Source organism: Dreissena polymorpha, chromosome 6, assembly GCF_020536995.1.
Source record: "Dreissena polymorpha isolate Duluth1 chromosome 6, UMN_Dpol_1.0, whole genome shotgun sequence".
In the NCBI taxonomy this organism is placed as follows: domain Eukaryota; kingdom Metazoa; phylum Mollusca; class Bivalvia; order Myida; family Dreissenidae; genus Dreissena; species Dreissena polymorpha.
Window position 1 is genome coordinate 1 of NC_068360.1, and position 14,591 is coordinate 14,591.

Genomic DNA, 14,591 nt, shown 5'->3' on the forward strand with positions numbered 1-14,591 from the left:
TAAGAAATGTCTTGAAGGTCTGCAAAGCCAGCTCATCAGGCCAAATTATCGTGATCTTTGACCTCATTAAATATTATATTCAGACCCACCTCTGTACTTTGGCTATTGGTGCTCATTTTGGAACCAGGAGAGCTTGAAGAGGAGTTGTTTTCAGCACAACTGGATGGCTCATTTCTAGAAACACTCCCATCGTCAACTGCCAGAAAAGAAACATCCCATGTAAATGAATTTTATCTTGAATCAATTGGATTTTGCACCTCCAAACTGTTTTTTACATTTTTTTTAAACAAGCAATTCATAAAAATATCATTCATAAGTCATAACTGAACTAACCAACCTTTTCAGAGGCCACCAACTGGTTGTACAGCCTAATAAGGGTTGAAACCCACAGGATTTAGTTATTGTGGTAAAAAAGTGCATTAATACAATCCAAGGTTTAATATAACATTTACGGTACAGACATTGTGAGGTTCGAGTCACATAAACACTAGAAACATAGTACATACAGATAGAGGTATTAAACAAATGTAATTCTTTAAGTAAGTTGGTAAGGGATCACAAACAAATCTGCACAACAACCAAAGAGAGCTGGTCATTTATTATAATACCAGCCTTACCCTTTAAGCTTGCCCTTTCTTGTCTGTTCTTGAAACAAGATGTGCCTGTAGCCAAGTCCATTTCCGCACCGTCAGAACTCGATGGTTCAAAGCCAGCTTCTTCGTCATCATCATCATCATCATTATCTGTATGAAATAAAGCACTCATTGTCAACTGTGACAAAGTATTTGTATTTGCCTATCATTAAGTTTTTACCTCTTGCACTGCATTTCACTGATAAACAAAACATCTTACATGTATTTACAAAACCTCTGTTTCTGGGAATACCGGTAGTGATTATCACTACCATCTCAAGTAAGCAGACACCCCTAGATTTTTACATTATTTTCTGTATTCAGTGGGACTCAAACCCACAGCAGCCAGAGACCCTGGTTAACAAACACACTGCTGTAATGTATATGCAATGTATAAGAATTGACATATGGAAATTTTGAAACGCTGTGAGGTACCAGGCACACACACACACACACGCAGTAGAATGCTATGTACTCAACTGAACACATACAGACAGAGGTATCCATAGTCTATTGTAAAAAAAACACAAATATAAATCAAAGACATGGAGGAAATAATGACCCGAAATGTCTTAAAGGTCTGAAAAGCCAGCTCATCAGGCCAAATTATCGTGATCTTTGATCTCATTTATTATAATAATCAGACTCACCTCTGACTCTTTGGCCTTGATGCTGATTTTGAAACCAGGAATGCTTGAAGGAGACGATTTCACCAATACTGGATGGCTCATTTTTAGAATCAGTTCAATCATTATCTGCAAAAAAAGAAACATCCCTTGTTAATGTATTTTTTCTGTAATTAATTGGGTTTTGCTCCTGCAAACGTTTTTTTTAAGCATGCAGTTAATAAAAATTATCATAAATAAGTAATAACTGAATTAACAACGTCAGAGGCCAAGACTGGTTTTAAGGCTTAAGTTGGGTTCATACCCACCGCATTTACTTATTGTGGTCCAAAAAAGCAGTAATGCAATTCAAAGTTGTAATATAACATTTACTGTTAAGACATTGTGAGGTACAAGGCACACAAACACACACTAGAAGCACATTACATACGGATAGAGGTATTGAAATCTTTAACTGAAAGGATTGATATCTGGAAATTTTGAAACGCTGTGAGGTACTAGAAACACACACACACACACACAGTAGAGTGCTATGTACTCAACTGAACACATACATACAGAGGTATCCATAGTCTATCGTAAAGGAAACAAATATATGACTTACAAACATGGAGCAAATAATGACCAGAAAAGTCTTGAATGTTTGCAAAGCCAGCTCATCAGGCCAAATTGTCGTGATCTTTGACCTTATTTAATATTATAATCAGACCCACCTCTGACACTTTGGCCTTTGGTGCTCATTTTTAGGACCAGGAGAGCTTGAGGGGATGTTTTCAGCATACTGGAATGATGGCTCTTTTCTAGAATAATGCCCGTCAACATCTTCCAGAAAAGAAACATCTCATGTCAATGTATTGTATATTGAATCAATTGGATTTTGCACCTCCAAACAGATAAACATGTTTTTTTAAGCAGTTCACAAAATTATTGTTCATAAGTCATAACTGAAGTAACTACCTTTTCAGAGACCACCAACCGGTTGTACTACATAATAAGGATAAAAACGCACAGCATTTAATCATTGTAATCAAAAAGTTCAGTAATGCAATCCAAAGGTGTAATATAACATTAACTGTTCACACATTGTGAGGTACGAGGCACACACACACTAGAAACACACTAAATACAGATAGAGGTATTCACCAAAATGTAATTTTTTAAGTAAGCTGATAAGGAATCACAAACAAATCTCCACAAAACCCGCAAAAGAGCTGATCATTTATTATAAAACCAGCCGTATCCCTTAACTTGCACTTTCTAGTCTGTTCTTGAAACAAGATGTGCCTGTAGATGAGTCCTTTTCGGCATTTTTAGAACTGGAAGGTTCAAAGCCAGCTTCTTCGAACTCATCATCATCATCATCATCATCATCATCATCATTATCTGTATGAAATAAAGCACTCTCTGTCAACTGTGACAAATTATTTGTATTTGGCTTTTAATGTGCTTTAGCTCTTGCACTTCATTTCACAGATATACATACACACCATTTACATTACCTCTGTTTCTGGGAATACTGGTAGTGCTTTATCACTACCATCTTAAGTAAGCATATACCCTACATTTACATGATTTTCTGTATTCAGTGGGACTCAAACCCAAAGCAGAAAGAACCCCTTGTTAACAAACACACTGCTGTAATGTACATGTATATGCGATGTATGTGGAATGATATTCAGAAATATTAAAACGCTGTGAGGTACCAGACACATTTACTGTTAAGAAATTGTGAGGTACAAGGCACACAAACACACACTAGAAGCACATTACATACAGATAGAGGTATTGAAATCTTTAACTGAAAGGATTGATATCTGGACATTTTGAAACGCTGTGAGGTACTAGAAACACACACACACACACACACAGTATAATTCTATGGACTCAACTGATCACATACAGACAGAGGTATCCATAGTCTATTGTAAAGGTAACAAGTATATGAATCAACAAGAGATGTGTTGGCCAGAAACACAATGCCCCCTTCTGCGCCGCTTTGAAGCCATATATTTGAGCTTTGACCTTGAAGGATGACCTTGACCTTTCATCACTTAAAATGTGCAGCTCCATAAGAAACACATGCATGCCAAATATCAAGTTGCTATCTGAAGCGACATATATGTTATGAGCATTTTTCGAAACCTAAACGATTGGGTTCATATTGATAAAGAAGTTTGCAAAATATGAAAGCAATATGTCAAGGGACATTGAAAATATTTGAGGTGGTACGCAAACTTTAACATAGATACTGTGAAACCATTTATTTTCGACAGCACAAAATTTCGTCATTTTTATAAAAATGACGATTTCGTCAGCACTTAAATTCGCCGATTTCTGATTTTGAATTAAAAAAAAATGCGTCAGTCACTATCCGATTTGTGTGTAATACATATTCGCGATCAATTGCAGTTGCGAAAAATGGTGGTACGAATGCGGCAACACTTGAGAGTCACTGCAGGAGGTGGGGCCTGTTTGTCACATGCCAATTAACTAGTCTTTTGTTATCAAGGGACAGTCATGTACCCTCTTAATGTATGCCATTCACACGTTCATTGTTATGATTAGCGGACAAGTGGGATCGAATAACCGTTAACGAGTGTTTGTAACAACGAAGTCAATTGCCAATTAGTCTTAAAGCTGGACTGATTAAAAAAAAAATGTCCATGTTGTGTTGATGAAACAATGTTGTTTCCTGTTTTTTTGCAGTCTAAATGAAATGAAGTATTTTTTTGCAAGCAAATCAAACTAGTCACTTTTGTTTATTTTCTTGGGTATGTGTTCTAGTTGGTATGATTTTTATTAAAATGCTGTCAATACCGTTTTAAAACTGTTTGTGTTATACGAAAGAGGTTCCAGTTTGTTAAGTGTTTTTTTTCAAATAAAATGCTTTTTTATTCTGATATCAACATTAAAATTATAAACTCTATGTGTGTGTTTGTTCTTAAAATTTCTAACACGGCACGTGCCAAATTTCATATAAACAAAGAACTTCCGGCCGTGGGTTATTCGACAACAAACTATGGGCGTATTTATGAGAGAACTTCACATAAAATAGTATACAAGAGAATAAGATACATTGTATACGTCTTTAGTAAAAACCGTGTTAGAATCGAAATAATTCTTGTATGTTATAGTTTGTTGTCGAAAAACCCATGGCCGGAAGTTTAGATGCGTGGTTTCAAATAACTCGTGCTTCGCACTCGTGATTTAATCCCTACGCATCTAAACTTTCGGCCGTGGGTTATTCGACAACAAACTATAACGTACACGAATTATTTCTTAAGTAAACTACCGGTATATAAATCAATAATGTCAATAACTTAAAAATAAATAAATTGATACATATAAAATAGTAATAAGTGTGGTTAAACGCAAACAATCAAACAACAAACAGCAGTTAAAATATTCTTTATTAATTTGTGATAAATACGCATGTTGATCACACATCGTCATCTTTTCATTTGGTTAATTGTCTTTTGTGATGGCGGATATGCAACACCCCTGGAAAACACAATGCACCTAATGGGTAATAAAGTTATAAACAATTAGCGCTAATTCATTACCATTCTACATAAACGAAGTCAACGCATTCGATACAGCTGTACTGCACACGCGTTTTAAAGAAGTGTTACGTGTCAGTTAAGTACCTTGTGTAATCTACATCCCTTTGTGTCAAAACCGGATTAATCTTGATTACGAAACAGCAGTGAATGTGTGCATTGATTATGTTGGAATTTAATGCCTCATGTCTACGGTAAAGTTTTAAAATATTGTTCAACTTAGTGTTTGTTTTTGTTCAAACATAAAGCATGATTGTTCGTTAGGATCTTAAATTCGCCGATCGGTCGACTGACGAAATTTATGAAAATTAATGCCTGACGATTAATAATGGTTTCACAGTATATCAATATTTGCATATTCTAGGTGAAAAAAGGGCCATTATTCTTACAAAATGCTTGATACAGATGTCTGCTCTTGTTAATAGGGTGTTGTCATGTTGGTAAAGAAGTATGCAAATTATTAAAGCAATATAACAAGGGACATAGAAAATATTTGGGGTGGTACGCAAACTTTAACATTTGCATACTCACGCTAACGTGACGCCGAAGCCGGGGTGAGTAGGATAGTTCCACTATATATATTTCATACATAATAGTCGAGCTAAAAAGATTGTGGTTGGTGTTGATGAAAGATCAAAAGCTGTATCAATTAGATAAAAAATAATGAATGCCTTTTTCTGTGCAGTTCTTAGCTGCATCACACGCAAATCAATGACAGAGTGTTGAATCGAAATACAATGTAAATGATCAAATAAAAGTCAACTGGCTAGACACGAAAGAATCTGTACATATTTGAAATATGTATACGCACATTCTTAAAAAAAACCTGGTTTAGATTTTGTTTACACAACAAGTAATTTTATACAGCAATATTCAACACTAGTTCCTCCTTTATAGTGACAATCAAGATGGTGATGTCCGTACGAAACAGGTATTTTTCGCTGTTGTATGCCTGTTTGTTACTTTTGTTAAATTTGTAAATTCTGTTCAATTTCCAGCCATATCAGAAAGAAAGTGATTAGCGCTTATTTCCTATTAATGTTTGTGTTATACCTCAACTTAACTCACTTCCAACTTTCTTCTATGCGGAAGCAGTGATTTTAAGATTCGCGCTTGGAGTTTGTTACATTACCAGCAAAAATAGCCGTTTAAATCCATTTTATTTAAAAGTTAAAAAAACTATCAAAGTAAAATAAACGGAAAACAGTCTGTATTATTTTACATATACCTATTGTCGTATTGTCCGCGGTCCGACGTCTTTCACCAGTTGTGCTATATCACTACCATCTTAAGTAAGCAAAGAACGTTTTTACATGATTTTCTGTTTTCAGTGGGACTCAAACCCACAGCAGAGACCCTGATTAACAAACACACTAAGGTGGTGCGGTGGTCGAGTGGTAACACTCTGGTCTACCATTCCAGAGGTCCCCAGTTCAATTCCCGGCCGGGGCACTGGAAATTTCAGAAATGCTTCAAGTGTTTCCCACCCAACTAGAGATGTACTGGTATGAAACCCAGGTAATTCTCACGTGTATTGGTGCTATACACTGAGCACGTAAAAGAACCAAGGGATCTATTCGCAAAGAGCTATGGTATCGCAACCGGATCCCTTGTATCCCAATACTGTCTCTTCTGCTTGCTGTCTCTTCAGCAAAAACCAAAGGACCCCATTAGAAATAAGTGGTTGCACTTTCATGGGATATCCTTGACTGCAAGGTCAAAAGAAATACATACTAGGTCACCATGGTGTAATGGATATGGTGTCTGCCTATCAACAGGGAGGTCACAAGTTCGATCCAAACAATGGGAGTGTTCTTTAGATTTTCCCCAAAGACACCAAGTACTGGTTCTAGGCCCAGGAAACGGACTCAAGAGCGTTTCAATAAGCCTGTGGCTTTCTATGCCATCAAGCTAAATTAAATAGGTTTAAACTAACAAACACACTACTGGAATATTTATGCAATTTTTAAGGATTGACATCTGGAAATGTTAATACGCTGTGAGGTACAAGGCAAACACACATGCAGAGTAATGCTATGTACTCAACTGATTACATACAGACAAAGGTATCCATAGTCTACCGTAAAGGTAACAAGAATATCAGTAAAAGACATGGAGCAAATAATGACCAGAAATGTCTTAAAGGTCAGCAAAGCCAGCTCATCAGGCCAAATTATCATGGTCGTTGATCTCACTTATTATAATCAAAGTACTGGCAGTACTGGTGTGACGATGCTTTTGAAGAGGATGGATATAAAACATCAATTTAAGTTTATCTATATCACCACAATTGTGTATGTTGATACGAACATTTGGGTACGATAAAAAATTTGGGTACTAAAATTTTGGGTACGAAAAAAAATTTGGTACGAAAAATTTTTGCGTACGAAACATTTTTGGTACGAAAAAAGTTTAGGGGTACGGGGAAGTAGTACTCGTGGGTAACTTGACCCATTGAGCGAAACTGGGAGGCGGGTCACATTCTTGTTCATTAAGTATGGCAATACATTCATGATGATTCTCGAAAGTAGGTATGAGCACATAGCCGGACCATGTGAGCTCAATCGTATGAGCACTTGACTATCCGAGTTCGCCCACGAACATATTGATAAGTTAACAAATAGCGAAATGACCTTATACATGTATATGCTGAAATCTAACAATCAAACGAAATATCAAACATGGTATGTACACTTAGGTGGTTGTGTAATTTCTGTTAGAATATCGTATTCAATATGTAAATTTTAAATGATTGTGCCCGCACTTGAGTTTGTTGCCTTGTTTGAGTCTATACGCGCCTAGGCTGCACCCAGTGTGTGTATTTGTGTTTTTCCAAGGTAATGAGTTACCTCCGCGCTGAGGCTGCATAATGTTGGGACCCGGAGTGTGTCCAGCACTCTTACCTAATAAGATTAGATTGACGACAGTTGTGACGAATTTTGAATGATAGCTGCAATTTCCAGCTATTTGTTTTGTACTGAAATACTTTTTAATTTTTTATATGGTCAAAAGCTGCGAGGGGGGGGGGGGTGAGATTTTCTGTAAAAAAAACAACTGTCAGGAATGGTGACCACAAAACATACAAAATATAACATTGCGCCGGCAGCGGGAATCGAACCGGTGTCGTAAAGGTGAAAAAGCGAACGTCCTTACCACTGCGTTAGCGGGACGGAAAATTACGCAACAAAAAATTTGTTTTATCTATATATATCATAGCAGTGCAGCGTTTACAATTTGCAGGTTTGAAATCGTTCGCATTCTTGAGTTGTGTGATGACGTAAAAAGTTAATTTTACATGTTTTTATTCGCAATTTATTTACTAAATCGAGAACAAATATCAAACAAAATAGAGAAAAATATATAGTTGTTTCATTGGTCCATAAAAATAAAATGGATGTAAAAATACTAATTTGAAATTAATGTTCTGATACACTTATTGAATCTGTTTCCCCAGGATATGCTGTTCTATTGATATTTACCTTTATCAACACGAACGACAACTCTGCTAGGAAAATGTTATCAATGAAAATCAACGAGCAATCTCCTACGCAGTGGCGAATGCCAAGGGAAGTAACTGAAAAATCGAATTATCTCAATCGGACTGGCTCGGTCTTTTACATAGGTCGCCATTGTGAAGATTTTTTTTACTGGTTATCAAACCTTGGACGCTGCTGTTCCAGCATCGTCAATAATCAGACGCCCCTCTAAGACTTTGACCTCTGGTGCTCTTTTGGAACCAGGAGAGTTTGAATGAAGAGTTCTTTTCAGCATATTGGATCAATTTGGATGGGTCATTTCTAGAATCACTCAATTCTTTATCTGCCATGTTACTGAATTGTATCGTTTATTAATTGAGTTCTGCTCCTGCAAACCGTTTTTTTAAATCAAGAAGTTCACAAAAGGATTATTCATAAGGCATAACTGAAGTAACCACCTTCTCAGAGGACACCGACTGGTTTTACCGCCTAATAAGGGTTTAAACCCACCAAATTCACAAAAATTGTAAAACTTTAAGTTGATAAGGATTGACATCTTGACATGCTAATACACTGTGAGGTACCAGGCACACACACACACAGTAGAATGCTATGGACTCAACTGAATACATACAGACAGAGGTATCCATAGTCTATTGTAAAGGTAATAAAAAATATATGAATGAAATACATGGAAGAAAGACCAGAAATGTCTTAAAGGTCTGCAAAGCCAGCTCATCGGGCAAAATTTCATGATCTATGACCTCTTTTAATATAATATTCAGACAGACCACTGAAGCTTTGGCCTTTGGGCTCATTTTGGAACCAGGAGAGCTTGAAGAATTGTTTTCAGGAAATAATGATTGGCTCATTTCTAGAACCAACCCCATCATCATCTGCTAGTAAAGAAACACCCAAATATCAATATCAGTATTAAAAACAATTACTTAGAAAGCTGTTTTCTAAGTTAATTCGTGTAACAGACCCTTTGAAAATTTGTTTTGCACTTTGATGAGCCAGGTTTGTTTTAACAACATATCTAACAAAAACAAGAGAGCCATCACAGCTCTATACGGCACATCTAAGGAACATGTCTAAAAACGTAAACTCTTCTTATTCCTATGCAATTATGTTTTCAAGACCTGACTATAATCAGTACAGCATAGACTTAACAGGCATTTGACTTAACAGGGATATAATTTTAAACCTGTGTGACAAATATTCAAAATTTTCAACTTGTATGCTTTCCGACCTAAGAATCTCAGATCATTATAATCTCACCATCCACTAAAGCTCACTTTGTAAAACATGTACTAGGTTAGTGTTAAGAAAAAAAAGCAGAAGCCAAATTACAGCGTTAAGATGATAACCCACATAACTCTGATAATTTTCTGTAAATATGAGTGTAGACGTTTATTTGTGTGTGTAACAAACAAAGAAAGAATGAAGAATATAATTATTATCATAAATGTATTAGTATCCACAAGAATCTTATTTAATAATCAATCAAACCGCATTTAAATAAAGTATTTTTCGCCTCAAATTCAGTGCTTCATTTAATGTTTGTTCATTTGATTTTTATTTATTTTCATGCATTGACACTAACAATATACAATGTGAGAGCCTTTCCTTACGAGGCCCAGGTCCTTGCAAGGAGGGTGTTGCCATACCCTCCCCCCCCCACCCAAGCTCCTCTCACCAATATTTTTTACGAATGTATTTGTCAAACAACAGAGTCTGGTGCTTTTTTGCTCTTTTCAAATACATGCTCTGCGATGTGTAAGTCATAGAGCGACGTACTTTTTTAAATAATGGATCAATACTTTCCCATTACACCGTATGTCACATTGTGCATTAATTCTGATATATTTTATTATTCTAAAATACTACATGTACTGAGTTGAACATCTATACTTAATTACTGCACGTGGTTTGTTGCAACATGCACAATTACCATGTGGGGAAATTAATTTTTTAACCCATAAAATTGTTAAAATTCGCAGAAATCGAATATTCTATTACCCCCATGTGGCATTTATGTCGATAACATTCAGAAGTAGGTACCTGTACACTGAAGTAGGTTCCGTGTGTTTTTTTTAAGTATGGAATATTCATACGCTTATAGTAAAACGTGTTTTTTTTTTACATTCACCATTTTCTTTAACATTTTCAACTTAAATATCCAGCTGCATGATTTAATCGTGAGTTTTCGTTTTTGTGATCGGGAACACTAGAATAGCATGTATGGGTTGGCATGTAAACCTCTTTAAAGTAACAGAATACTAAGGCTTAAATATTAACTTTAACACCGTCAACTAAGACTTAATTAATATCGTTATAGAGGGCATACATTTTTTTGTAACATAGATGTTTCTGAATTAAATATTTAAGGACATCTGTGCATTTGTCCAAGATATTTTCTGGTTATATTTAAACTTAACTATTACATTTTCAATATGATGACAACCACAAAATTGAACATTTTTCATCGCTTTATAGACTACAGAACTACCGGTACTCCAGTGCAATGAGGTATCACAAGTTTGTGACAAACATTGGGGCGCTCTTCACACCATGAAGATTGAAATTTATGTTCTTATTTTCAGACTGGTGGTGGGGAATGCGTTCAATCTGACTGAGCAGTTGTTATTTTAATTTGTCAAAGGCACTCATGGGTAGTACTTATACCAAATTTCACCGAAAATGTAAGATTGTTTAACACATCGCGTCATTTTCAAAAAATATTTTTTCAGCAACACACAATGTTGGTATTAAAAACTCACTTGTTTACATATGGCAACGAATCCAAAACAAGAGCACCGCATAACCGGTGCCACGCTTGGCTACGGGTGAAGTTTTGAATAAATGAAAGGTTGTCAGATTATATCTTTTTTAAAGGTCACAGTGACCTTGACCTTTGACCTAGTGACCAAAAAATGAGTGGCGTGTAGAACTCATCAAGGTGCATCTACATATGAAGTTTCAAAGTTGTAGGTGGAAGCAATTTGATTTTAGAGCCAATGTTCAAAACCTTAACAAAATGTTAAGGTTTTAGCACGACGTGGACGGCGGATGGCAGACGACACGACAAGCTGGCTATGACAATACCTCGGGTTTTCTCCGAAAATGCCGAGCTAAAAACAGGAACTGGTAACTGGCTTGTTGTGAAAACAACAGAGGTTTAACACTTTATAAATTACCGGATAGTAAGTCAGATGATAATGGATTTCACAGTTGGCATCTTTAATTTTTTTGTTGGCAATGTCCGACATGCAACGAACTTTAGCCATGTCTGATTTAGGGAGTGAAAACATCACATCTGATTCACTCCGATCTTGCCCAAGGCTTGCTAAAGAAAAGCGTACAGTTTATATAGTATTGACAGACCTGTACGCTGAAGCTGACCCCATATCAAAAGTCAACCAGAGTCGTAACATATTAATGTCATGCTATAAATCAAAGACAATTCATTTTCTTGGATACTTTCTACATATATTGGTGAATGAATATAAATTACTGCATGGAGGCATATTTTAAGGTACAAATGTTTCAAATGCATCTTACAATAGATGAAAATAACTATCATCAGCCTGAAATTCACAATTTTGACGCCATTGTCGCTTTGTCACGTAACGAGTTTTCATTTGGATACGTTTAGATCGACCTTGTAATTTTTTCTGAAATGGTAAACATTACATTCGTTTTCTGATATTTATTATTTGTGAATAACAACTTATGTCTGGTGGATTAAAGTACTGATTTCAAAGTGAATCAGGTAATTTTAAATATTTTACTTTTGAGTTTGAATTTACACTACAATTTGTTAAAGCGGGTATTTACGTTTTTTTATATGTGTTTAATTGTAATATACTGATAAAATATGTGACAATAACACAAAATAGGTAAGACAAATTATACATTAAAGCCGAATTTCATAAAATGCAGCAAAGACAATAAGCGCCCCGAGCAGATTGTGACGTACATATTTTCCTAAAATAACCAAAGCATTCGTCTTTGTATTAGGATCGGAGTTAGTGTTCGTGTGTAGTATGAATAGATATCGTTGCAGGAATTCAAATAAACCGTTAAACTAAGTTTAGATTCACATCGTCGTACATGTCTGGTATACATGCTGGTGAATTCGGCTGTACAGCCGTTTTCAATTTCAGGATTAAATATCTGGCTTAGTTCGCATTTTTCGACACATGTTCTTCTTAACTTTTTTTAAAATTTATATTGAAATATATATATTATAAGTTTTTTTAAACATTTTATATAAATTCATAAATATTTGACAAAATCGTATATACCCGCTTTAACAAAACAAGCAAGAATAATTCAAAATACCGGGAAATGTCTATCTGAATTTGAAAACACTTGAGCACATGGTATATTACTAAAAATAGAAATAACGTCATATGACCGTGAAATCTCGGGAGATTCACCAGAGCTCTAGATAAAGGCCGAACAGCCGGAAATACGCCTTATTCATGAAGAGTTACGCATTTATTTTTATAAACTGGACGTACAATTACGACATTAATATCTGTTTTACGCATTTACGAAAACAATCTGGCCGTACCGATACGTCTGCGAGGCTTATTTGTTGGTCTCTAACCTAACGGCGCTTTTCGTTAATTTAAATTTCCGAAAAGTTGTAGACTTGGTTCATATATTAATGCCTATTCTGTCGCGTGATTTCCTGTAACTTATAAATCCGTCAAAAACAATATGTCTGCGCGCAATGTAATGCTGGTTTAACCGAAAGGAGTTCAAAACAACACTTTGTTGTCATATAATGACTACATACGGTGTCGTCTAATCATCCTGACATTAAATCTGTAAACCCAGAAAAAGACATTGTCGCTCCAATATTAAACGATTTGATTGCATCGGTGGCTTTAATCGTTAGAAAACACGATGGGAAACGGAGGAGACAGTGAAATAAGTGTTCATTTACTTAGCTTACTAGGTGGCTTGTGTTTTCTTGTCAAAAAAAATGAAGAAATAGTATTAGTCATGAGTTTTAATGTGTAGTTGTATTTGCATCATAATTCAGAATGGAAAACCTTATACAGTAACTGTTTAAGAAGCTACATATATTTATTATAATTGATGCAAATGTTTCTGTAAAGTCAGTTATACACCCTTCAATATTCAAGAACACGGGTAGTACAGTACTACCTGTATTTTTGGATATGGTAGTACAGGTACTAATTGATTTTAAGCGTTACTCCTTTTCTTTCTGTCAGTGGCAGTACCGTTACTAATTTCACAAATCCTTATCTGGAGCTCTGGATTCACATTTGGAAAATGTCTGTTGCATCACTGTTTTTCTCGATATGTTGAGCAGAGAATAAGTTTTAAATGTTTAAGATAGTATTTTGTGAAAGAATATATCAGTTAAATGTGAAAAATGTGGATCTTTCTGATAATGTGGTTGATTTGGGCCAATAACTGCTTTTAAAAGCTGTTTTGGACCGGTCTTTGTTAACTGTCAACTTTACGGGAATTTCTGGTTGACTTTCCTTATGGGTTTGATCCATAACTTTAAAGTCGCGCCAGTCAAAATTAATAAAATGCGAAAATCCTAAGTTATGGTACCCAGAACTAGCCCAAGGCTTAAGGACATATCACTTCCTGAAATGGTCAAAGTGGGTGGGGTAATGTTAAAAAATAATTCCTTATAAAAGCATTCTATATTAAGTTTGGAGCTATATGCATAATTAAAATAGCATATACTTCAGTGATACATGAACCAGTTGTAATGAAATCTTTCAAAAAGAGTAAATAATCACATATTTTCACCTTTAAAACCACTTTCTTCCTGGGCGACCAAAGTTTTCTTCATAAATTCACTGTTACCAGCTGGAACATACATCACTGTAGAACAAAGTGTTAGAGTATTATTAAATTTAACACACTAGAAACACTGAAAGAAACATTCTTTTTTGTAAGAAAAAATGTAAACAACTGAACGTATAAAAACTAGCGCGAAACGACTGTCCTGTTTATTTCTTGTAAGAATTGCAGTAAATAATGATCGATTAAAGTAAGGAGAAAATCTACTAAATGACGAGTAATTAACTGTTATTTATTATTATATAAAAACACGATGTCATTATTTATTTCTTTTATGTTAAGAAAAAATACTGTTGAAAATAACTATGTGCTCGTAACTCACCTAATATTAAACCAGTTGCTGACCGATTCACCGAGGTCCTCTCTATATAGGGAGTAACGATAGATAAGGGGAGGTAACCAATCTACTCGGTAAATAGGTCAGTAACTGGTTTC

At 35.4% G+C, this 14,591-nt stretch overlaps 1 long non-coding RNA gene across 2 annotated transcripts; it reads right to left on the reverse strand.

Moving 5' to 3' along the window:
- Positions 1-604: 604 nt before the first annotated feature.
- Positions 605-14,434, reverse strand: LOC127834444 (uncharacterized). 2 transcript variants are annotated; one of them, XR_008027945.1, is made up of 4 exons: positions 14,103-14,434; positions 1,972-2,080; positions 1,283-1,387; positions 605-743 (listed from the first exon to the last, which is right to left on the reverse strand). It is a non-coding gene; the product is annotated as an uncharacterized LOC127834444 (long non-coding RNA). The 2 variants fall into 2 exon arrangements; XR_008027944.1 differs by lacking the exon at positions 14,103-14,434 and having other exon boundaries at positions 1,972-2,245.
- Positions 14,435-14,591: the final 157 nt, after the last annotated feature.